The 25934-nt window shown below is 45.0% G+C and overlaps 1 protein-coding gene across 1 annotated transcript in view; it reads left to right on the top strand.

The window, feature by feature from the left end:
* The window catches only part of LOC124796313 (semaphorin-5A), a 666040-nt gene that overhangs the window by 376131 nt on the left and 263975 nt on the right, over positions 1 to 25934 (top strand). The gene's annotated exons all lie outside the window — the stretch shown is intronic.

Below are 25934 nucleotides of genomic sequence, written 5' to 3'. Positions count from 1 at the left end.
AAATTTGGGACGGGATTCGAACCGGAATCCCTGGAATGAGCACCATCGAGCTAGATTGTCTTAGGCACCGCGTCTACAAATGCAGGTGGTTATCGGAGTGAAAGTCAGGAAAAGCATGAGATACAGTGCGCGAAACCTACATGTGTAGAAATGGGGGCGGCAAACCCATTATGAAAAGAAACGTCCTTCATCACTAGTCACTCGCGAAAGCGGCGTGACTAATTCCGAGTTTTAAACAACGCTGTTGCTACACGACTGACTTTTCCACGCTGATGACAAACCGCCAATTGTGAAAACAGCTTGCATCACCGGGACTCAAACCGGCAAACCTCCGGTCGTGCGCCGACGCGATCTGGCGATACAGATCGGAGGGAGTTTAGCGGGCTGCAAAGCACCGTCCCTAATAGCAGCTCTTAGTAGGCCGTGGAGCGTGTCTTCGCGTTAGACGGCGCGTCTTCTCATAGCCGCAGAGTATTACCGTCCGCGGCTGCGCCATAGGTCAGTGCTGTTTGACTCGAGTCACGGATTTCGCTTCTAATTTCTGCGACCTCACTCTGCCATCACGACCTTCGCTGTCCGCTCAGTGCACCCCATTACGGACCGGTCGTAATACCGATGAGCCTTTCACAACGTGATTATTCAGTCAGAAATCGGGTCGAAAATAACAATTAATGAGATGTTTCTTATGTCGATGTTAAACCATGATGCAAATACCAAATGTGAAAACAAGAGTTTTTGTTTGATTGGTCGGACCGGCAACTTTAACAACATAAATCCATGACTCATGAAATGATAACATTTTCTCCGGGTGAAATGATAACATTTTCGCAAGGTCACTACAAGAGATGTGGTGTTCAGTTTTTTCCACGATCGATTGTGGCACGTGCACCACTCTCATTTTGTTCTTCAACACCATGGATACCATGATAACAGCCCATGGTATTAATGACTCGCATAAGACTGTGGCACCAACAAGATAATTGGGGAGGGGGGTTGGGGACTAGGTTGAAAGTATAGGTCAAAGAGTCCTCGTAGACTGCTTATTTCATGAAAACTTCAGTAAACGGCAATAGAATTTTAGTACAAACCATCAAACCCGTTGTTAAACAACTACGAGATTGTGGGTGGAAGAGTACTTCGCAGTCGCTTTCCCAAATTGCTTTCATTGAAAGAAACGGCAGCCTACGATGTGAAAAATTTTGGTGCAGACGTACAAGCGGGCTCTTCGTGTGTGATTACGCTAATCAGGGTGTCCCAGGAAGAGTGGTCATATTCATTTGTATGACAGGAACGATCATTCGAAGCAAAAAATTCTGGTAAACGTGGGTTCTAAAATGCATACCTAAAGAGTATGTTCAGTAGAGGAGGTGTGTTTCGCAATAGCGAAGATGAATAAGTACTCATAGCACTTTAGAGCCAATATTTTTTTTCTTGTTTTAGTCCATACAACCACCTCTCACACTACGGAAAGCAAAGAACGTGCAGTGGAAGAGATCCGCTGTCACAGGTCTATAACGATTTTCGCCTGAAACTTCCGACTCGGTCATTTCCGCTCCAGTGTCCCTCAACTCAGACGGATACATTTATCCTTATCCATCATCCCTGAAAGCTTGTAACATCATCACGGAATCACCTTGTACGAGGCTAACACATTATATTCGCACATCAACACAACACACGAACACAAGTTGATCTCTACATGTTTTGGCGCTCAAAGGTGTTGAGTGACGAGAGATTTTTGACTTCGTTACCACAGCTTGACTTGCTATATAGTAATGCAACAGTGTATACTATATAGGATCGTTTGCTTGTCATACTGACTTATGAGCTAAAGTATATAATTGTATGTTTAAGACAATGAGCTTTGATGACAACTTGCTACCGTTTTTATCTAAATGGTCAACAATTAGCCAAGTAGCGAGCCAGAGTGTGAATGGGACATTCAACAAAGATACGATCGCTCTTGAAAATGTCCTCCGCAGATGGGGACGAAACTTTGGGTTTTAAAGCGAAATCCATTCGACCACGGCATAATAGTCCGGAATGTTCTATTAATTGTGACAATTCAGGCCGTGAAAATGTACATTTTACAATATGGTCAACACAGGATTACATATGGAGAAAGACCGGTGTTCTGTTGATATTTTGGCATAAACAAAGTTTTGCAAGCAAGCAGCAATGGTTTCAACTTTTTACTAATTAATAGCTTACAATAAGTGGATTATTTTTTAGTGAACACAGTTATTGTTCGCTTTATATATTTAGTAATGTGATATGCAATAAGCAGATTTCTTGGTTCCTTCGTTTGTGCTAGTATTTTGTGCCATTTCCACCGGGTGACCGCAATTCATCTCTGAGGCTAACAGAAAGAAGTTTTATAATGGTGGTCAATTTGTCAGTTCTCCTGTTGAAAAGATGGATCAGGTATGACATAATGGACCCCTCTTGCTGAAAAAGGAAGATGTGTGGGCTTTGTACGTGAGGCAGAAAATCAAAGGGAGATGGATTATAGGGAGGTAGTACCACTCGCAGCGAGGCTTAATTTTTAAACACCGCTATCCGATGCATAAGTATGAAATACCACGCTTGATTTTACACCATAAATAATAAAGCAATAGAACTGTACGTATAGAATGCACGCCTTATTTGTTTTAAGGTGATGCTATACGTAGTTTCTCAATCAACGTATAATTCAACTGTATTGTTCAGTGTGGCGATAACTAATTCCGACGCTAGCATCACTACGATGCGTGGAATATTGCCCGTCGTGGAGATCCCTCTTGCCTGTTGCACGAGGAAACAGACGGCGTGTGACCTAGCACGGAGGCCTTATCCCATAACGTAGGCACCAGAAAGCCTCAGATCCAGCGGTTGCATCTGTCAACATCTCAGGCCAATGAACACTAAATTTCTAGTTACCACGTTCCGGTATTATTAATTTTTTTTGCTGAGACATGTAAATTTTTTAATTAATTGTCGTCATGGAAAACCAGTTTGTTTCTTTACCAACAGCGGGCAGAAGGACATCAATTTCCGTCACCGGCTTAGGATTGCGTTAAAATATTCTAAATGGTTGCCTAACTATGTCATGAGATTTTAAATGATCCATGCCATGTAAACCATAACATTACGAATTTTTTGTGACTAGTACTGGCAAAAGAAACGGTCATTCGTAGTAGACAAGCCTAAAAGATTTTCTTTACTGAAAGTGGCAATAAATTCCAGCGGGGTTAGCCTATATCGTCAGAAGTTTTCAACGAGGATATCGTCATACATAGGTGATGTAAAAATAAAAAAAGGCTAATATATTTTTGTTTGCTTTCATTCTCTAGTGTCATACGGGAACACTTTTGGATAACTTTTTAAGCCAAGCTAAAGACAGACGCCTGTTTGAGGAACTAGGGACACTAACTACTGCTCCCCAATATACTTATTCCTTAATGAAATTTGTTGTTAAAATAGATATCAGTTTTCCAAATCAAAGACTTAGATCATTGAATGATCACTACAAATAAGAATAATTTTCACAATGATTTAAAGTCACTTAACTTTGATCCAGAAAGGTGTCCATTATTCAGGAACAGATATTTTCAACAACTTTCCAGAAGCCGTAAAAGGCTTAACTACTAATAAGGTTCATTTTAAAAGGAGCCTTAAGGGTTTACTGGTGATCATCTCCTACTCCATTGACGAATTTATTAGCAGAACCGATTGATGTTTATGTGTTATTAATAATATCAAATAATGCAGATAATCGTACACTCGTACACTCTGAGCCATCATACTTTATTGTAGTAATGCGAACAACGCAAACAAGTGTTGCAAATGATTATTCTATTTCAAGTGTGGCTACAATAGCTTAAGAATTATCACCTTTTCAATGAAAATATTTTTTTTACTTATTCCACATGCTCGGGCAGCTGTACCTGAACACGCCATCCAAGCTCTGTTTGACTCAATACCCAGGCGTATCAAGGCCGTTATTACGGGCAGAGGTGGTTGTTCTGGGTACTGATTCCTCAGGATCTATGCACCCAAATTGCGTGAAGATGTAATCACATGTCAGTTCTAGTATAATATATTTGTCCAATGAATACCCCTTATCATCTGCATTTCTTCTTGGTGTAGCAATTTTAATGACCAGTAGTGTATGTGTATATGCTATCCCATGACTTTTGTCACCTGTGTCGTGTTACTGTTCCGTCTGTTTTGGCCTTTACGCTTAACGGAAAATGATCGCGCAATAACAATGCAGGCTCGGGCTTTTAGAGACAGGTGCGAGGACGCTGAGGAAGCAGCTGTTGGAGGAGTTGGACGCACAGCGCAGAGTTGGCGGCGCCCCCGGCCCCTACCTACCCACCAGCCACCAGCCACCAGCCGGCGGCTGCGCTTGCGGTCACGCCTCGGTCAAGGGCCGCGCGCTTCTCTGCGGTCTCCCGCAGCTGTCTTTTTCTGCTCTCCTCACCAGTAACGAGCAGCCTGCCAGTAGCCGTACCCAACACCTAACTCATTGGCGAGCGTGCCCAAAATGTGTGACTACCATATCTTTCTCTTGACGAGGGACGAGGCCCTAGTCAAGGTAGCGTACCGTTGCCTTCCCTGTCCGTGGACCATATTGTGACGTACCCTCACACCGTGCATCTTTCGTTAAATGAGGATTTTTTTCTGAACACAACGTTGCATCACGCGTACTTTACATTGCGCACGTATACAGTTGGCGGTAGAATCGCGTTCACTTTGAATGCAGAATGGTGGTTGGAGCTAGACACATAGAACACTCCATTTCGCAAACTGTTAGGAAATTCGATATTCCAGGATCCACAGTGTCAACAGCGTGCCGAGAATACCAAGTTTTATGCATTACCTCTCACCACGGACAATGTGGGGGCAGACGGCTTTCGCTTTGCCACCGAGAGCAGCGGCGTTTGAGTAGAGTTGTCAGTGCTAACAGACAAGCAACCACAGAAATCAATGTGTGACGTACGACGAACGTATCTGTTCGGACGGTGCGGCGACATTTGGCGTTAATTGGCTATGGCAGCAGATGACCGTCGACCGTGCCTCTGCTAACAGCGCATCGCGTAGCGCCTCTCCTGGGCTCGCGACCATATCGGCCGGACACTAGATGACTGAAAAACCGTGCCCAGCTTGGATGAGTCCCAATTTCAGTTGATAAGAGCTGGTGGTAAGGTTCGAATGTGACGCAGATCCCGCGAAGCCATTGACCACAGTTGTAAAGATGGCTCTGTGCAAGCTGGTGGCAGCTCCATAATGGTGTTGGCAGTGTTAACATGCAATGCACTGGATCCTCTGGTCCAGCTGAACCGATCATTGACTGGAAATGGTTATGTTCGGCTACTTGGAGACCATTTGCAACCACCCATGCACTTCATGACAGTGTGCCATGTCACCGGTCACAATTGTTCGTGACTGGTTGGAAAACCTTGGAAAACCATTGTAAACAGTTCGAGCAAATGATTTGGCCGTCCAGATCGCCCGACATGAATCCCGTGAAAGATTTGTGGGACATATGGGAGAGCTGAGTTCGTGCACAGAATCCTGCCCCGGCAACACTTCCGCAATCATGTATGGCTATAGAGGCAGCAGGGCTCGGTATTTCTGCAGGGCATTTCTTGTTGAGTCCATTCCACGTCGAGTTGCTGCACTACGGCGGGCAAAAGGAGGCCCGACACGATATAAGGAGGCAGATGACCGACGAGTGTCTCTTTGCTAACAGTACATCACCTGCAGCGCCTTTCCTCGGCTCTGACCACATCCGTTGGACCCAGACAACTGAAAAACCGTTGCCTGTCAGATGAGTCCCGATTTCAGTTGGTAACAGCTAATGGTTGGGTTTGAGTGCGGCGCAGACCTCACGAAGTGATGGACCCAAGTTTGATAGTGGCTCCATAATACTGTGGGCTGTGTTTACATCGAATGGACTGCGCCCGTTGGTCCAACTGAACAGATTATTGCTGTAATGGCTTGTTCGGCTACTTGCAGACCATTTGCAGCCATTCATCAACCTAATGTTTCAAAAAAAAAAAAAAAGTTATGTCACCGGGCCACAATTGTCTGCGACAGTTGTTTGAACAACATTCTGGAAAATTCGAATGAACGACGTGGTCACTCAGATCGCCCGACATGTTTCCCACCGAACATTTATAGGGCATAATCCAGTTCGTGCACAAAATCCAGCATCAACAACACTTTTGCAATTATAAAACGCTGTAGAGGCAGCATGGCTGAATACTTCTGCGGAGTGCTTGTTGAGTCCATGTCACGAGGAGTTGCTGCACTACCGGGGAAAAGGAGGTCAGACACGATATTAGGAGGTGTCTCACGACTTTTGTCACGTTAGTGCATTTTAACATAACCACCAAAGTCGCGTTGGGTATTTTCCAAACGATTTCAGAAAATGATTATGAACTCAGAGAAAAACAAAATATTTGGAAGACAAGTTTTGATAATAATACGAACACGGTTTTATTTTCAGTTCTAGAGAAATATTTAAGCTCTGTTGTAACAGATAAAAACCATTCAGTTATGTGACAAGATTTTCTCGGTGTGTTTATCAATCGTATGCCTTCTTAATTACGCGGAGTTAAGGAGACTATCGAAATGAATCTGTCGAAATCCTAATAAGCTGAGACGGAGGTTTCAGTTTAAATAAGGTTGCCGGTCTCGATTGATTAAGAATTCGACAGCCGTAACATCCACCAACCTTGGGAAATGCTGAGAATATTTGCGTTGGAAGGAATATCAGTGCGCTTCAATGGTCATGAATGGTAGTAGTGGGCGTCAGAAATCGAACGGAGCTATAAATAGCGACGCGAAGCCAACAATAATTTGCAGATTTATTTGGAGTCCAAGTAGCGTAACTCACAGCACCTGAAGGAGAGATCTGCACTTGCTTCTAGATACTTAGCACGCAAGCCACCATATGGTGCTTAGCAAAGGGTACTTTGTACCAGTACAGTTCATATCCTTCATTGTTCCACTCTGAAATGAAGCCTCTGTACGGCCTCTAATTTCTCGTGACGTCATGGTCCTTACACGAAGTTTATGTCGGCGGCTGCACAATCGTACTGTAGCCAACCGCAAATGCGGTCTCTAACTTATCTAAATAGCGTTTCGCGAAAAGAACGTCGTATTCCCCCAAGGAATTCCCATTTGAATTCACGAAGAATTTCCGTTATACCAGCGTGGGTAAGAAATCTAGCAGCACTCCTTTCAACTCCGTCGATGTCTTTCTTTAACCGTTTCAGTCACAGTGGTTTCTGCCGCAAGACATAATTTTATTCATTTTGTTTTGAAGTATCCGTTCTTTTAGCATGAAACCTCTGATGCTACGAAACCGCTAAGATATTTAACTGCCGTGGAGGTGTCAAGCAGTAAACCACTAATATTGTATACGAACATAACAGGAATGGTTCCCGAATGAAATTTTCACTCGGCGCTGGTGTGAAAATTCGTGGCAGATTAAAATTGTGTGCCGCAGCGAGACGTGATCTCGTACTTTTGCCTTTCGCGGCCAAGTTCTCTACCAGCTGCAGAGTGAAAATTTCATTCTAGAAACATCCCTCATGATGTGTCTAAGCCATGTCTTTCCTTTCTTCCACGAGTGCTGGTCTTTCAAGTTTCGTAGGAGAGCTCAGCTGGTAGAGCACTTGCCTGCGAAAGGCAAATGTCATGAGCTCGGGTCTCGGTCCGGTACACAGTTTTAATATGTCAGGAAGTTTCATTACAGGATTGTTTTTCCTGTTCATTTCCTTTGACTTGCACTGTTGTGCATTCAGAGAAAGTCATTCTGTTTCCTCCTACAGTCATCAATTTCCAGTGCACTACGGCTTCATAGGTAAACAGTTGCACTTTGCTGCTCACCCTGTCTGTAAGATCGTTACGTACACAGAGTACAAGAGCGGCCCTGTCACACTTCCCTGGGGCATTTCTGACGATATCAATGTCTCTAATAAACACTCGACAACTCCAGAACAGCTTACTGTGTTGTGTTACTTAAAAAGTCATCAAGCCACCAACATACTCGAGAACGTATTCCGTATGCTTGAACCTTCGTTGGCGTTGGGGCGTTGCGTCAAACGCTTTCCGGCAATCTAGGACTGTGGAACCTGCCTATTGTCCTACGTCCATGATTCGCAGAATATCATGTGAGAGAAGGACAAACTGAACTTTGCACGAGCGACGCTTCCTAAATCTGTGCTGATTTGTGGACAGAAGCTTTTGTAGCAGAAGGGAATTCATTTTACTCGATCTTAGTTGCCCGTCGAAATATTGTAGATAGAATGAAAATAACAACTCGGCTGAACATCCGGAAGCAAGGCATTAAGCACAACGTTATTTTCACTTAAAATAAACATCAATAGAATTGGAAATAAATTTGGATTGCCACTATTTTCTCCTGAAAATGGCGTGAGAGGGACTGCGTAGTAAAGATGTCATACTAATCCAATAACAGTATTATTTTATTTTTAAACAAAGAGTAAAGTGATATTGGAAAAACTAACTTTAGAAACGGGTGTAACTTTGCTTCGTTTATTTAACAGTTTTCTATAGAGGGTCGACAAATGACTTTTTTGTGGTGGCTTGTGGTACTGCGTCATCAGTGGATAGCGCTCTTACTGTCTTGGGCTAGGGGTAAAATTTTCCTATCTTACAATTAGATTATTGCAATAACATCATTCAAGTGCACTAGGACTGCTGATACTTTCATAACTTTCGGGAATTCGATACATCGATATTTAAAGAATATCAAAATCGCCCGAGAGAAACTATGACTGAAAAATTATCGACTACCGACCCACAAAAATTTCGGTTGCACATTGTAAATATACTGCCGCATTGATTTATTGTTACATATTCTGTACATCAACAAGCTAGCAGCCTCCTTATCCCATTTACGGAAGGTGTCCGATGGGTCCGTTGTTCGGTTTCGCCACATATCGGATTCGTATCGAACACTTCATGTCGACTTCCGTGGTTTTTCATTTCTGCAAACGCCACCCAACTAACAGCGGTAGGGTCCAAATTGCGTGTTGAAGTTAATCGTTGCAGTTTCCGTCGAGTACCGAATATGTCAGTATTTCCCCTCACACGTCTCCGGCAACCGCAAATTTTCAGCAATTATTTTTGAAGAATGCCGATATGAAGAAACAGCACACCAACTGCATTAAAAATTATAAGACGTGATAAAAGATAAAAAGTAAGAAGACTCCGTCACACGATGAAACCAAAATTATTACTACAATTTCAAAAGAACTCTTTCAAATATTCACCGAAAGTTATGAAAAAGAATAATAAAAGATCCAAATATCAGCTCTCGATATTGCGATTTCGATACTGATATTCCACTCTCCGACGGTAGATGTTGTGGTTGGCAGGAGAGCCAACACCGTTTTACTAGAGGAAGCCGAAATGCACGCGTTTTAGTTCACGCAGGCTGGCGTGAGGTCTGGAACAGGACAAGGAAATTAGAATTTAGAAAAACGGACGTAGCTGGTGGAATACTTAACTTTAATCCATTAATGGTGAACGTCGGTCGTGCCGGTACATGATTCACAATATCAATGGTAACTGATAATGGCGCCTTGCTAGGTCGTAGCAAATAACGTAGCTGAAGGCTATGCTAACTATCGTCTCGGCAAATGAGAGCGTATTTTGTCAGTGAACCATCGCTGGGCGAGTGCTAGGAAGTCTCTCTAAACCTGCCGTGTGGCGGCGCTCTGTCTGCAATCACTGATAGTGGCGACACGCGGGTCCGACGTATACTAACGGACCGCGGCCGATTTAAAGGCTACCACCTAGCAAGTGTGGTGTCTGGCGGTGACACCACAGTAGAAGCTCAAGCTTGCGACAAATGCCCTGAAATGCTGCTTTATGGACGCAGACACGGCAGAAAAGCATCCGAAGAGCGAGAACGGTACGCCACCTGCAGTGTGCCCCTAGCAGCTGGGCTGTTCCCGGTGGTGGGACGTGTATTCGAGTCCATTTGGTTAGGGAGAAAAGAGTTGTGGATTGCGCCCACCACTAACGTATAACACCCGCTCCCTGTGACTCTGTGTGGAGAGTGGGGCCCGTCGCCTTGCAGTGTGTCGCTGCGAGTGCAGCGCAGCGCAGCGGGGCATTGCGTAACCACCTCGCGCCCGACGCCACGCCGGCTGGGGTAGCAGACTGCAGCGCCGCGCCGGCCGCCCACGAATGACAGACGGCAGGGCGGGCCGAACCACGCGGCAAGAGCTGCCAAGTGTGGTACGCCGAGTATACAGAGGACAGAATAGTAGCTTAAATTTATCCATGTTGTACGGAACTGGTTGAGCCCACGTAGCCGCGTGCGATAAAGCGCCGCTTTTAGTATATACATAACTGTAATGCATCTGATGACATCAGCGTGCTGCCGAAACGCGTGCTGCTAATAAACATTAGTAAAACTATAACGAAATAATAAGCAACGAGTTGCGTAAAAGAATTCTGGGGCTATATATGACAATGGATGAAACGTAACAGCAAGTATCCCGGCCATTTGGTTGCTCTACGGGATGTAGTTACCAATAAGGGTTATAGCTCGCTGTGGCATACCTGAAGACACATGTCGAGTCCCTTCTTCACTGAATTAAGGCCGTTATCATTTCACTGACGTACAGATCATTGCGACAAGACCCGCCAATAAGTTACCACGAGCCGCAACATCTTGAGGAAACTAGCGAAAAGTAAATCGGGAGGCGGACAAAGTGTTTTAAGAACAACAACCCAAGTTGTATCCACGCCCCGTATGGTCCAGACATGCACACATAAAAAAACATGCATAGTACCCAGTACGCAGCCTCACAAAAGGAAGCATAGAACCCACGCCATTTAGGAAGCTATATACAGCGAACGGATCCTCAGATTCTGATTCCCGAAGAATTGCACGTAAGCATACAGAAAAATTTAAACAGACATTCGATGACCTCCACCCCCTACACGATACTTCATTTGGGACTGGCAGACTTTAATCCCGCAAGAAATTCCTTAGTACTAAACTAAATGACCCCCATAGGACTGTCCTGACTCACAAAAGATGTCAAGCGACAATACATCCAGCTGGAAGATTTGGAGAATACTGAATCGCATCAGAATTGCACTAGCGCCAGCGAAACCAAATCTAATCAAATTGGGCCTTCTCGACGAAGCAGACGACAAATCCGATTGTGGGGAAGTCCAGGACATGGGACATCTACATCTACATCTACATCTACATCTACATGACTAGTCCGCATTTCACAAGTAAGTGCCTGGCAGAGGCTTCATCGAACCACTTTCAAGCTATTTCTCTATTGTTCCTCTTTCGAACATCGCACAGGTAAAACGAACACTTAAATCTTCCCGTGCGAACTCTGATTTCTCTTATTTTATTACGATGATTGTTTCTCCCTTTGTAGGTGGGCGCCAAAAAAATATTTTCTTATTGGGACGAGAAAGCTGGTGATTAAAATTCGCTGAAAAAATCCTGCCACAAAAAAAACGCGTTTGTTCTAATGATTGCCACCATCTCTGGCGTATCACATCCGTGACACACTCTCCCCTATTTCGCGATAATACAAAAAGAGCTAACCTTTTCTCAACTTTTTCGATATCCTCCGTCAGTCCTATCGAAACCTTCGGAGCCCACACCGCGCAGCAGTATTCCAGAAGAGGACAGAAAGAAGTCTCTTTATTAGACCTACGATTTCCCAACTGCCCCACGCGATACACCCTTGACGACCTAGGGCTATACAAGAATGAAATACTGAAAGTAGCTCGATAGTGGCCTGAAAAACTTTAAAAGGAATTTTCCGGACATGAAAAAGTAAAGTACGGCCGTTATCGAGGATGGGGTGATATTACACGCTATTACCGTGATGTTTTTAGGGTTGAATAATGTTTTGTCCGTTTGCTTATGTTATGGGGCGAATAACTAATTAACATCTGCCGGTATGTGGATAATGATTTTTTTCGTATTTCTGAGACGAGATGAAAGTGAGATCATTTTATTCTTTGTAGTTAGGTCACAACGTTCGAGGTCAAGTTAACGTATATGCAGTATTTCATTTGCATTTGACAACGGCTTTATATGCCATTGTTTTTCTTTTGCCGCGGTGTAGTGGACTTTGGCTGCGGGATAGTGGTTGCTGTTATTGATTAATGACGTGGAGGTCTCACTTTCGATCCTTAGCAACTACCTCAAATTTTCCTCCGCTAGAAAGTCGAGTCCATTGACGCGAAATGAGAAGCTGCAGAATTGACGCGCGAGTCGCCAAACTGGAGTCAAAAAAGGTTTAAATGGCTCTGAGCACAATGGGAGTTAACATCTGAGGTCATCAGTCTCCTAGAACTTAGAACTACTTAAACCTAACCAGCCTAAGGACATCACACACATCCATGCCCGAGGCAGGATTCGAACCTGCGACAGTAGCGGTCGCGCGGTTCCGGACTGAAGCGCCTAGAACAGCTCGCCCACCGCGGCCGGCAAAGTGGAGTCAAATCGGAAGGCTAGCACCAGTGTGGGAATCACCCAACATTATTTTTCATAATTATGACGACCGTCGACCTCCGTCTGGTTATTCGACGCTAGTGCTGATGCTGATTCACCGTGCCGTCGTTACGACATGCGCTTGTGCCCGAGCCGTGACGACTCTCTGTGCCGCAACGTCAGAGCCACAAAGCCGGGGGCCCTGCTGCGGAAAGCGGAAAAAGGGTTCGGTGACACGGCCGGCGCGCCCTGTGAATGCGTGCACCCGCACCCGCTTCTCCACCCCGCCAAGCCCACGCGGCCATTGTGACGACAAATTGAAATCCGGCCGGCTGTCCCCGCAATCACGGGCCGCGGCGACGCGCCCCATCAGAGCCGGCCAATGCCGTCATCTTTGTCGCGCAACCGACCAGTTCCACGAATCTGCGAGAAAAACAGGAAGTGGCGACGGGAGTAATCACCAACTTGGTCGCCTTGCGGAGTAGCCATTTAGCGCGAATGGAGCCGTAAAAAACCGAGCGTCGCAGTTCGCTTCCAGTGCGTAGTACTGGTGCCGCGGTGCTCACCGCTTCGTACCTCATAACATCAAACAAAATCAAATACACTACTGGCCATTAAAATTGCTACACCACGAAGACGACGTGCTACAGGCGCGAAATTTAACCGACAGGAAGAAGATGCTGTGATATGCAAAAGATTAGCTTTTCAGAACATTCACACAAGGATGGCACCGGTGGCGACACCTACACCGTGCTGACATGAGGAAAGTTTCCAACTGATTTCTCATACACAAACAGCAGTTGACCGGCGTTGCCTGGTGAAACGTTGTTGTGATGTGTAAGGAGGAGAAATGCGTACCATCACGTTTCCGACTTTGATAAAGGTCATATTGTAGCCTATCGCGATTGCGGTTTATCGTATCGCGACATTGCTGCTCGCGTTGGTCGAGATCCAATGACTGTTAACAGAGTATGGAATGGGTGGGTTAAGGAGGCTAATACGGAACGCCTTGCTGGATGCCAACGGCCTCGTATCACTAGCAGTCGAGATGACAGGCATCTTATCCGCATGGTTGTAACGGATCGTGCAGCCACGTCTCGATCCCTGAGTCAGCAGATGGGGACGTTTGCGAGACAACAATCACCTGCACGAACAGTTCGACGACGTTTGCAGCAGCATGGACTATCAGCTCAGAGACCATGGCTGCGGTTACCCTTGACGCTGCATCACAGACAGGAGCGCCTGCAATGGTGTAATCAACGACGAACGTGTGTGCACGAATGGCAAAACGTCATTTTAACGGATGAATCCGGGTTCTGTTTACAGCATCATGATAGTCACATCCGTGTTTGGCGACATCGCGGTGAACGCACATTGGAAGCGTGTATGCGTCATCGCCATCCTGCCTCGGGCATGGATGTGTGTGATGTCCTTAGGTTAGCTAGGTTTAAGTAGTTCTAAGTTCTAGGGGACTGATGACCTCAGATGTTAAGTCCTGTAGTGCTTAGAGCCGTTTGAAACATTTTTTTTTACTTCCAATGACGTGTTGAGTCCATGCCCCGTCGGGTTGCTGCACTACGCAGGGCGAAAGGAGGTCCACCACGATATTACGACGTATTCCATGACGTTTATCACTTTAGTGAATGTCATCGTGAGTACTGAATATCGTAACACGCTATGGCAATAAATTGACGAAATAGTTATGTCATCACGATACTTGGTATTTCGCCAGTGCGTGGACCGTGCGTATATCCGAGATGAGTGGTTCCAGCGTTCTGCGTTAAGCCTCCCGCGCACATCTTGATGAATGTTCGGTAGGTGCTGTGTTCTGTTGCTCGCATTTAACAGCAGCTGATGTCAGTATGTTTGCTTCTCGTTACATCGCCACCAGCTTCTGGAGATGAAGTGGGCGGTGCAGATACACAAGACCGGATGCGGCGTTCACCGCTAAGGCTGGCCACGGGGCTTAAACGGAGAGCTGCTGCTCGCGTGTGGGGCGATGTTCGATAGCGGCCACAGGCGGCTACCGGCCGTACCTGTAATTAAAGGTCCCACACACCGCCAGGGTCCCGACCTTCAGCGCCGCACGGTGTGGGACCTGCCTCCGGTCACTCTGTCTCCCAACAAAACTGGACAACGTCAGCGCCGCACCTCTGCGCCACTGTCGCTCAACCGCGTCCACATTCCGTCGTCGCACCACAGCGGTATGTTCCCTTACGACCTGTATGACAGCAAACGGCTTCTAGGCGTCTTTACCTGACAAAAAACCTTGTATCCGGCAGTGAATCAGATTCTCTACAAGCCGCAGTACCGATGTAGAGTTGTACCGATGTAGAGTTTCAGATACTGCAGCTGACAATTACTATTCGCTCACAGCAATTCGCATCAAGGCTGCCTAGTTCTGGATCGACAGAGGTCGTTAAAAGTCGGCCGACTTCGGCCGCGCACCGCGTTACCCCCCTCCCCTGCCTCCCCTCCCCACCTCTCCCCCTTTCCTACTCTGGCGCGGTTCGGTGCTTAAATACGCGCGCGCGGCCGGATGCTGACACTAGTTTGTTATCGCTTGAAGCGTTAAACTGCAACATATGATAGTAATGGTGATAAAATCTTCTGAGTCGTTACGCCGCCTCATATTCCTTTTCCGACTTCCTTTTAAAACTGGTTTGGTGCGGCCCGCCACGAATTCTTTTCCTGTGCCACACTTTTCGTCTCAGATGTATGCCAATCTCCGTCTTCCTCTACAGTTTTCAACATCTACGGCTCCCTCTAGTACCACGGAAGTTATTCCCTGGTGTATTAACAGATGTATCACCCTGTCCATTATTCTTTTCAGTGTGTTCCATGTACTCCTTCCCTCGTCGATTCTGTGGGGAACCTCCTCATTTCTTACCTTGTCAGTCCACCAAATTTTTAACGTTCTTCTGTAACACCACATGTCAAAAGCTTTGATTTCCATTTGTTCCGATTTTACCAAGGTCCGTGTTTCACTATCATACAATCCTGTGGACCAAATGTACATTCTCAGAAATCTTTTCCTCAACTTAAGCCCTATTTTTGATACCAGCAGACATCTCTTGGCCAGGAATCTTGTTTTTACCAGTGCTGTTCTGCTATGTACGTCCTCCTTCATCCAGCGTCATGGGTTAATTTGTTGCCTACTTATCAGATTTCCTTACTTCGTCTACTTCGATATCCCCAGTCCTGATGTTAAGATCGTCGCTGTTCTCATTTCTGTTACTTCTCATTACTTCCGTCTTTCTTCGATTTACTCTCAGTCTATATTCTGTACTCAGTAGACTGTTTATTCCATTCAAAAAACGTTTCAAACGGCTCTGAGCACTATGGGACTTAACATCTGAGGTCATCAGTCCCCTAGAACTTAGAATTACTTAAACCTAACTAACGTAAGGCCATCAAACACATCCGTGCCCGAGGCAGGATTCGAACCTGCGACCGTAGCGGTTGCGCGGTTCCAGACTGAAGCGCTTAGAACTGCTCGGCCACTCCGGCCGGCCTTCATTCCATTCAACAGACTCTATAATTATTCTTCACTTTTGCTATGTACAGAAGTTGTAATTACTCTTCACTTTTGCTATGTACAGCAGTCTCATCAGCCAATTTTTTCATTGATAACATTTCACCTTGAATTTCTATTCCTTTACCGAACGAGGTCGCGCAATGGTTATCACAATGGGCTCGCATTCGGAAGGACTACGGTTCAAATCCGCGTCCTGCCATCCTGATTTAGGTTTTCCGTGATTTCCGTAAATCACTTCAGGCAAATTCCGGGATGGTGGCTATGAAAGGGCATGGCTGACTTCGTTCCTTATCCTGCCCCAATCCGATGGGACCGATGACTTCGCTCTTTGATCCCTCTCCCCCAAATCAAACAACCATCAATCAATTGCTCTCCTGAACCTTTCGTGTTGTTATTGCTTCTTCCATGTGTAGATTGAACGGTAGGGATGAAAGACCACATTCCTGTCTTACACGCTTTTTAATCCAGGCACTTCGTTCTTGGTCTTCCAGTCTTATTATTCCGTCTCGGTTCATGCACATATTGTATATTATTTGTCTTTCCTATAGCTTACCCCTATTTTTCTTAGAATTTCCAACATCTTGCACCATTTTCGATTGTCGAACACTTTTTCCACGTCGACAAATCCTACGAACGTATTTAGTTTTCCTTCAGTCTTCCTTCCACTATCAACCGCAGCGTCAGAACTGCATCTCTATCATATTTATCTTTCCTGGAGCCAAACTGATCGTCATCTTACACATACTCAGGTTTGTTTTCCGTTCTTCTTCACTATAACGGAAGGCTTAGACTTACATGTGCTACAGTGCTTGCTTTGCAGTATTCGCTCTGGATTCATCCTGAACACTTATGACGGCCTTATGGTGGTCAGACGTTCACTACGTGATCTTAATCGTTACCAATCGCTCTCTCGTTTGCTGCACGAGTCACGACGTCACTACATGCAGGCAGATACAAAACTTTTGCTACTTACACTGAATGCGACAGTAAATCCTGTATAATCCAGACTGAACGCTTTATGTGGAGAACGAAAATCACCACTATATAAAGCAATATGGATTCCGTGGCATCTCGCTAAACACAGCTCCTTCTGTTCGCTCATGAAATCCAGAGCGCTGTACGGAAAGGCGTACAGGTTGATGCCGCGTTCCTTCGCTTCTGGAAGGCATTCAGTACCGTTCCGCACTGAACAAACTACAAACTTACAGACAAGATTTGTGACAGGATTCAAGACATTCTAGGTGCTAGAATTCAATACGTTATTCTTAACAGGTCGAAATCGACGGACGTGAAAACAATTTATAATTAGCGTGACGACACTGGAAATAGATCCCCATCTATGTGCCAGGTATTTGGTTGTTGTTTTAGCGCTAATGCAGTCTGGTGGCTCATAACGACAGAGAGAAGTGTTTAAAATGTGGGCTAACGCATACACAACACCATAATTTTACTTGTGGTGGACAGATAAGCGAATAGAAACGGATGCGACAGAAATTAGCAGTGCTCGGGAGAAGTGCGGCAAGAAGTTATACTACGGAGATACTACTACACAATGGTTTGGTTCATAGGTAACTGCGCAATAGATACAGCAGTGACAACATACAGACAGCATGGAGACAGCATTTTGGAAGCCAAAACCATATGGTAATATCAAAACTATCTTCGGCAGTATGTTAGAAAATGCTTTAGAGAAAGATGGAATAGAATAATGATGTTTGAAACAAAGGCAAACCGCTTTTATGAACAAAGTTTTAAGCTTTTGATCAAGAACTTTTCATGCAAGGGGGTGTCTACTTCGTATGCAGGAAGTCCTGGATCCATATTTCAGCTCCGATAGTTTTTTTTCTAAATGTGGCGTATTCTAATGTCTCTAAATCGTTTAATTTGTGTCTAAATTTCGATTTATTGTATAAATATGTAAGAACATTGCAGTAATTAAAGAAAAAGAGCCAGACTACACGTCCAATGGTATCATGTTCGATCCTCGGTCAAATATAAGGTTGTTATCTGTCGCTTATCACTTATTTCCCTTCTCGCACCGTTTGTTAACCTGCAAAATGGCGGAATGCACCATTGTTGGGAGACGATGTTTAACAGTAGCCCTGCACCCCCCCCTCCCCCATTCCTCCTACAACTTGCTGGATAAAACAGTTCAAAGGACGTAAGGAAGCAACTGCGAGCCATCCCCAGTAGGACCACGCCTAGTAAAAGTGTATGGAGTTGAAACCAGCCATCGGGCTGATAACAGCTTTACCTTTTAACGATATGTACACAGAGAGAGCGCCGACCGTGTCACACGACACATTTCTGCTTTCGACAGACCCTCATGTCGCGGTGACAATGCGGCACAGATACTCGTCAGTCGTATTTGATGCAGATCCCACACCGCTCAGTAGTATCCCAGAAGAGGGCGGACAAGCCCGGTGTAAGCGGGTAAGCAGTCACTTTTGTAGATATGTTGCACTTTCTGAGTGTTCTGCTAATAAATTGCAGTCTTTGTTTGCTTTCCCTACAACACTATCTGTGTGATCGTTCCAATTTAAGTTATTCGCAATTGTAATCCCTACGTATTTAGTTCAGTTTACAGCCTTTAGATTTGTGTGATTTATCGTGGCTCACCTTACACTTTTCACTTCATTAGAGTCAACTGTTACTTTTTGCATCATACACTTAACTTGTCTACATCATCTGATTACTTTAAGATAGACGGCCAGAGTGGCCGAGCGGTTCTAGGCGCTACAGTCTGGAACCGCACGAGCGCTACGGTCGCAGGTTCGAATCCTGCCTTGGGCATGGATGTGTGTGATGTCCTTAGGTTAGTTAGGTTTAATTAGTTCTAAGTTCTAGGGGACTGATGACCTCAGAAGTTAAGTCCCATAGTGCTCAGAGCCATTTGAACCATTTGAACTTTAAGATACAGCATCATCTGCAGACAATCTTAAGAGGGCCACTCAGATTGTCTCCTAAATGTTTTACGTACGTAACAGACGAAATCTGCTGCATTAAGTTCGTAATCCATTACAAAAGGAAAAGATGAAGCTTTTTACAGGAATACTACATGCAGTTTTTGATAAAGTAGAAGCAAGTTTGAGTGAGACGACACTGCGAAATGCAGATGAAATGCTTGGTACATAATCTATAACTTGACACCAAACGGCGTGAACCTCGAATAAGGAACAATATGATTTGATTTTCGCATTGTCTCTGGAAGATAAAATCTCGTTATTTAAATTTCAGCATATATTAATAAACAAAATAAAGTCTCCGAAAGCTAAACCCCGTCCGAAGAGGTGTCGGAAGGCCGAACGGTGCTGGCCGACCACCTTGTTGTCCTCAGCTAATTGCGTCATTGGGTGCGGACCTGGAGGGACATGTGGTAAGCACAATGCTCTCCCGGCCATTCAGTTTTCGTGACCGGAGTCAGTCAAGTAGCTCCTCTGTTTGCCTCACAAGGGCTGAGTGCACCCCGCTTGCCAACAGCGCTCGGCAGACCGGACGATCACCGATCCAAGTGTTAGCCAAGCCCAACAGCGCTTACCTTCGGTGATCTGATGGCAGGGCCATCGGCAATAAAATTTATTTATTTAATCGTATGACTAAGGCCCCCCGTCGGGCAGGCCGTTCGCGGGGTGCCGGTCTTTCAATTTGACGCCACTTCGGCGACGTGCAGTCGATGAGAATGGTAGGATGATGACAGCCCAACACCTGGGCGGAGAAAATTCCCCGACCCAGCCAGGAATCGAACCCGGGAGCAGAGGATTGACCGTCGCTCTGACCATTCTCCTACTGGGGGCGGACGGCAATAAAATAAAGTCACAGGATAAAATATTGGCTACACCCTGAAGGGAGCACACTGATCGCTTTAGGGTGCTGTAGTTGTTGAAGGACTGTTACCACACGGTCATGTCACCTTCCATATCTGTCGTAATTTACGTCAGTATGTGGAAATAGGTTTTTGGAATGAGGGCAGTAAGATGGATCGATTTGGAGACGTGATACAATGGCAGAAAGGAACTGGTGTGTTTGGACGTACCCGTGACCAGACCGTCAGCGAAGCTGACCGATTTGTTGGTGTATCAGTGCGGACTCTCCAACGTATCTACAAGGACCGATGTTCCACTCTCAGCCACGTAACGCGGCGTGAGGACAGTGGTCGTACAAAAATCCTAATCGACCGGGAGCGGGGAGGAGTGTCAACGACACTCGGTTTACAGTCTGACAGGAATTGCTGTCAGTGTGTGGAAGTCAGTCTCCATTAGTTTCCCAACAAACTTTGCGAAGTGAGCTACTCTCTAAGACAAAAAAAAAAAAAAGACCTACCACTAAAGAATTATACGAATGAGACGGAAATCGGTAGATGTGATGTACATGTACAGCCAAACAGTTGATTAAAAACTTCGTGACAGATTAAAACTGTGTGCCGGACCAAGACTCGAACTCGGGACCTTTGCCTTTCGCGGGCAAGTGCTCTGCCGGAATTAAGGCTGTGAGGACGGGTCGTGCTTGGGTAGCTCAGATGGTAGAGCTGTTGCCCGCGTAAGGCAAAGGTCCCAAGTTCGAGTCTCGGTCCGGCACACAGTTTTAATCTGCTAGGAAGTTTCGTTTGTAATCATTTGTTTGTCTGTACGTGTACATGACGTCTACTGACTTCCATCCCGTTTGTACAATTCCTTCGCGGTGTGTTTTTTCATTTTTTCTTAGACTGCACATGCAATGAAAATTTTTAGTCTCGTACCCCGTAAAAAACCATTGCTCACGACGACACCACACACATCAAAAGAGAAATACCAGCAAAACACCAGACTACGTTTCCCAAAATATCAGGAAGTATTATAGAAAGAGAAAGAACAAGCTATTTACCCACCAAAATGACGAGAAAGCTTGCTAATTGATATGGACGCTTGAGAGAAAACAAAATATCTAACATTAGAGTGTCAAAGAAATTAGGTGTAAACACACTACAGGTGCTTACGACAGCAGGTTGCGTCCCGCCGTTTATGCGCTAGGCCCCTTGCCAGAATACTTTCTCTGCCGGATCGCTTTCGTAGACGCGCACGTGACTGAAATACAAATTCCATGACCGTACGCACGACGCAAAAGGAAACTTGCCCGCAAGACTATTTTCGTTACTGGGTAGCTCGCAGATCAATCAGTTGCGACACAATTTATTCATTCCGCTTCTATGTAATTACTTTGTCAGACGATCGTACCATTCACCAATGTGTGTCAGATTTCCAATGTAAACATCTGTTTCTCTCTCACTGCGCTCTCTTCTTTTCGAACTGCAATTTTCTTGCACGTCTTACATTTGTGTTAGACTTGCTCCGTGCTTCGAAGAATGATGTGATCGGCTGTTTTACGGGAGGTAACCGAAGGCCTTGTATCTAGGACACTGGATCTCTATAAATGCACCCAACAAAGTTTCCCAATTACCTTCTTTGACACATCAATGGGCTACGTAAACATCTTGTAGTTGTGACAAAGAGTAGCAGTAACCATGGAGTGAACAAACTGTACTGGGCATGTCGCCCATATCAAGCCGTCTTTGGCATATCAGTTATGACGCTATTTTTCTATAATTTGCTCTAAAACTAAAACTTCAGTAGCACCTAAAGTTGTCCTGCTTTTACACATTTAGTTATTAGTAGCAGCAGTTATGAATAGTTTTTGCTGTCACGAACGCTAATCTCATATGTCAAGAATGTACGGCGTGGTTATAATTAAACTTTAGCTACTTGAGAGGGGCCCCATAAAAATTGAGTCATCGTAGTTCCATGGAACACTGTCGAAACATTTGTAAGGACATAAGGAAGAGAAATAACGAATAAACCATTGAAAGAAACACATTTTAATTTCTGCGTGAGAGGTTAACATTTGTCAACTGCGAACCATGTTTACGTTCCAAGTTACAAAGGTTGCTCAGTGTGACAAACATCTGCATCGACGACGGCCTGGAAGCTTGTGCGGATACCGTTTCACAGCTGTTCGTAGCATTTTTCGAACGGTGGGCCACGGAATTTCCAGCTGTCGTGACACAACCCGTTCACTGCTTGTAGTCATGGCAACAATTTGTGGCGCAATTGGCCGTCAGCGTCTTCCAGGACCGATTCCAAAACCACCAGTTAATTCTATCTTCCGAATCAAGTTGTTCAACACCGGCCGGAAAGAAGATCCCTCCATATTCTTTAAAGCAGGGGTCTCCAAACTACGGCCCGCGGGCCAAGACCGGCCCGCGAGGGCCGGCAAACCGGCCCGCGTTAGCTGGCCGGGCATCCCCGGTATCCGGCCCGCCAAATATTTGAGGTGGTACCTATACTGGCAACGATTGAGTTTCGAGGCCTATCGCGACCAATACACCGCGACATTGGCTCTGCTACTCGCTACAAGACTACATAACTAAACTTATTGTTGCGCCGCTTGACATAACAATGCGTTGACATACTCCACCTCTGTTACGTCTTGCAGTAATTGTGTTGCTAACAATGATTTTGAGATTTCGTTAACTTTGCAGGACGCTTTCGTGAAGAATGTGCAGTGACATACTTTTTTGTCGGTGAAATTCGCCAGAATAAAATACGCCAGAATTTCGGTCAGGCACGTCCACCAATCAAAATTATATAATAAAATAAAAATCGCAGTTCGTTTCAGTGCTAGCTATTCCCACAACCTTAGATTTTTGCGATTTCATCTTTCCTTTAACGTTACATTACGGTGATCATGGAGTGCTAGGGTGCTTTAATCCCACTAGGTAGATCTTGGCCCTTATGACTTCGTGGAGGAGTCAATGTGGCCCGCGGACTAAAAAGTTTGGAGACCCCTGCTTTAAAGCGTCGATATTCGCGAAGAGCAGCAGCGGTATTGCTGTTGTTTTGATAAAACAGATTTACGAGTAAAGCCGTGCTCACCTTGTCCAGACCCATGTTCAGCTATCTGCAACTTAAAGCCTAGTTTACATGACGACATAGGGTTGCGCCACTCGTTGCGTGGAATGAGTTGCACGCAAGTGGTTTCATATATGGCTATAGACACGGCGACACCAGTATTCACTTCAGTTTCGTCGTTTTGTGGGTCCCTGGGTCGTGTCTGAAATTAAAGTTTTGGCAGCTGCCCGTCGTATGAGTTGTGTAGAGTTAAAGCTTGTTGCGTAGAATCGCTGCATAAGGCAAAAAAAAAAAAAAAAAAGAAACGTGTTTCGATTCGTGAATGGATGAAGAAAAGACGTCAGCTCGGTTGCTCAGCATCCTTTCTGAAATAATTTATAAGGGAAGATCCAAGAAGTTGTTTAATTATCTTAGAATGTCACCAGAACTGTTTCTTCTAAACAGAGTTAGTTATACGATAAGGAATAAAGGTACTGTAATTCATGAAGCACTGTCGCCAGAACTGAAATTACGTATCGTATTATGTGCATTACAATCGAGAACACTCGGCATGCTATAAGATACGGTTTTAGTTGGTGACGACGCTATTTCATTAACACCAATAATTATTAACGTTAACAGTAATAATTATTGACATTAGCAACAATAATTATTCGAAGCAGGCCGCATTAAGAGTTAGGTTAGTTAGGTTTAAGTAGTTCTGAGTGCAGGGGACTGATGACCTCAGTGCTTAGAACCATAGGAACAGTTTTTTCTGCTACGGTCGCAGGTTCGAATCCTGCCTCAGGCATGGATGTTTGTGATGTCTTTACGTTAGTTAGGTTTAAGTAGTCCTAAGTTCTAGGGGACTGTTGACCTCAGATGTTAAGTCCCATAATGCTCGGAGCCATCTGAACCATTTTCAGATTCAGGGAGTTGACTTGGGCGTTATCTAGCAATACAGTCGCAGTAGGTGGTGGGTTTTTTGAGTAAAATCGATAGATAACGCTGGCACGCTACTCAGCGCTCAGCACAGACGGATGGTCAGATACGTGGTCGGGTAATCCAAGGAATCAGTTAATCAGAGGTCGGGTAATCGAGGTTCGACGATAATGTTCTGCGGTAATGTCATTACTTCGTAGCATTATGGTCATGATTAATAAATGAAGCTTATCAATAGTCTTCGGTAGCCGGCCGCTGTGGCCGAGTGTTACTAGGCGCTCCAGTCCGGAACTGCGCTGCTGCTACGGACGCAAGTTCGAATCCTGCCTCGGGCATGGATGTGTGTGATGTCCTTAGGTTAGTTCACCAGGGAAGACGAATGGAATATTCCAGAATTTGAAACACGGAACAGCTGCTAGCATGAGTTTCTTAGAAGTAGATACCTTAGGGGTTGCGAAGCAACTCAAATCGCTTGATACGGGCAAGTCTTCAGGTCCAGATTGTATACCGATTAGGTTCCTTTCCGATTACGCTGATACAATAGCTCCCTACTTAGCAATCATATACAAACGCTCGCTCACCGATAGATCTTTACCTATAGATTGGAAAATTGCGCAGGTCGCACCAGTGTTTAAGAAGGGTAGTAGGAGTAATCCATCGAACTACAGACCTATATCACTGACGTCGGTTTGCAGTAGGGTTTTGGAGCATATACTGTATTCAAACATTATGAATCACCTCGAAGGGAACGATCTATTGATACGTAATCATCATGGTTTCAGAAAACATCGTTCTTGTGCAACGCAGCTAGCTCTTTATTCGCACGAAGTAATGGCCGCTATCGACAGGGGATCTCAAGTTGATTCCGTATTTCTAGATTTCCGGAAAGCTTTTGACACCGTTCCTCACAAGCGACTTCTAATCAAGCTGCGGGCCTATGGGGTATCGTCTCAGCTGTGCGACTGGATTCGTGATTTCCTGTCAGGAAGGTCGTAGTTCGTAGTAATAGACGGCAAATCATCGAGTAAAACTGAAGTGATATCAGGTGTTCCCCAGGGAAGCGTCCTGGGACCTCTGCTGTTCCTGATCCATATAAATTACCTGGGCGACAATCTGAGCAGTTCTCTTAGGTTGTTCGCAGATGATGCTGTAATTTATCGTCTAGTAAGGTCATCCGAAGACCAGTATCAGTTGCAAAGCGATTTAGAAAAGATTGCTGTATGGTGTGGCAGGTGGGAATTGACGCTAAATAACGAAAAGCGTGAGGTGATCCACATGAGTTCCAAAAGAAATCCGTTGGAATTCGATTACTCGATAAATAGTACAACTCTCAAGACTGTCAATCCAACTAAGTACCTGGGTGTTAAAATTACGAACAACTTCAGTTGGAAAGACCACATAGATAATATTGTAGGGAAGGCGAGCCAAAGGTTGCGTTTCATTGGCAGGACACTTAGAAGATGCAACAAGTCCACTAAATGAGACAGATTACACTACACTCGTTCGTCCTCTGTTAGAATATTGCTGCGCGGTGTGGGGTCCTTACCAGGTGGGATTGGCGGAGGACACCGAAAGGGTGCATAAAAGGGCAACTCGTTTTGTATTATCACGTAATAGGGGAGAGAGTGTGGCAGATTTGATACGCGAGGTGGGATGGAAGTCATTAAAGCAAAGACGTTTTTCGTCGCGGCGAGATCTATTTACGAAATTTCAGTCACCAACTTTCTCTTCCGAATGCGAAAATATTTTGTTGAACCCAACCTACATAGGTAGGAATGATAATCAAAATAAAATAAGAGAAATCAGAGCTCGAACAGAAAGGTTTAGGCGTTCGTTTTTCCCGCGCGCTGTTCGGGAGTGGAATGGTAGAGAGATAGTATGATTGTGGTTCGATGAACCCTCTGCCAAGCACTTAAATGTGAATTGCAGAGTAATCATGTAGATGTAGATGTAGTTAGGTTTACGTAGTTCTAAGTCTAGTGGACTGATGACCTCAGATGTTAAGTCCCATAGTGCTTAGAGGCATAGTCTTCAGTATTATTTTGTGAGGAATTGTGCTTTATTTCCTCCACTCTTTTCCTTCCCGGAA

This window comes from Schistocerca piceifrons, chromosome 4, assembly GCF_021461385.2.
Source record: "Schistocerca piceifrons isolate TAMUIC-IGC-003096 chromosome 4, iqSchPice1.1, whole genome shotgun sequence".
In the NCBI taxonomy this organism is placed as follows: Eukaryota; Metazoa; Arthropoda; class Insecta; order Orthoptera; family Acrididae; genus Schistocerca; species Schistocerca piceifrons.
This window is presented reverse-complemented; position numbering and strand designations above follow the sequence as displayed.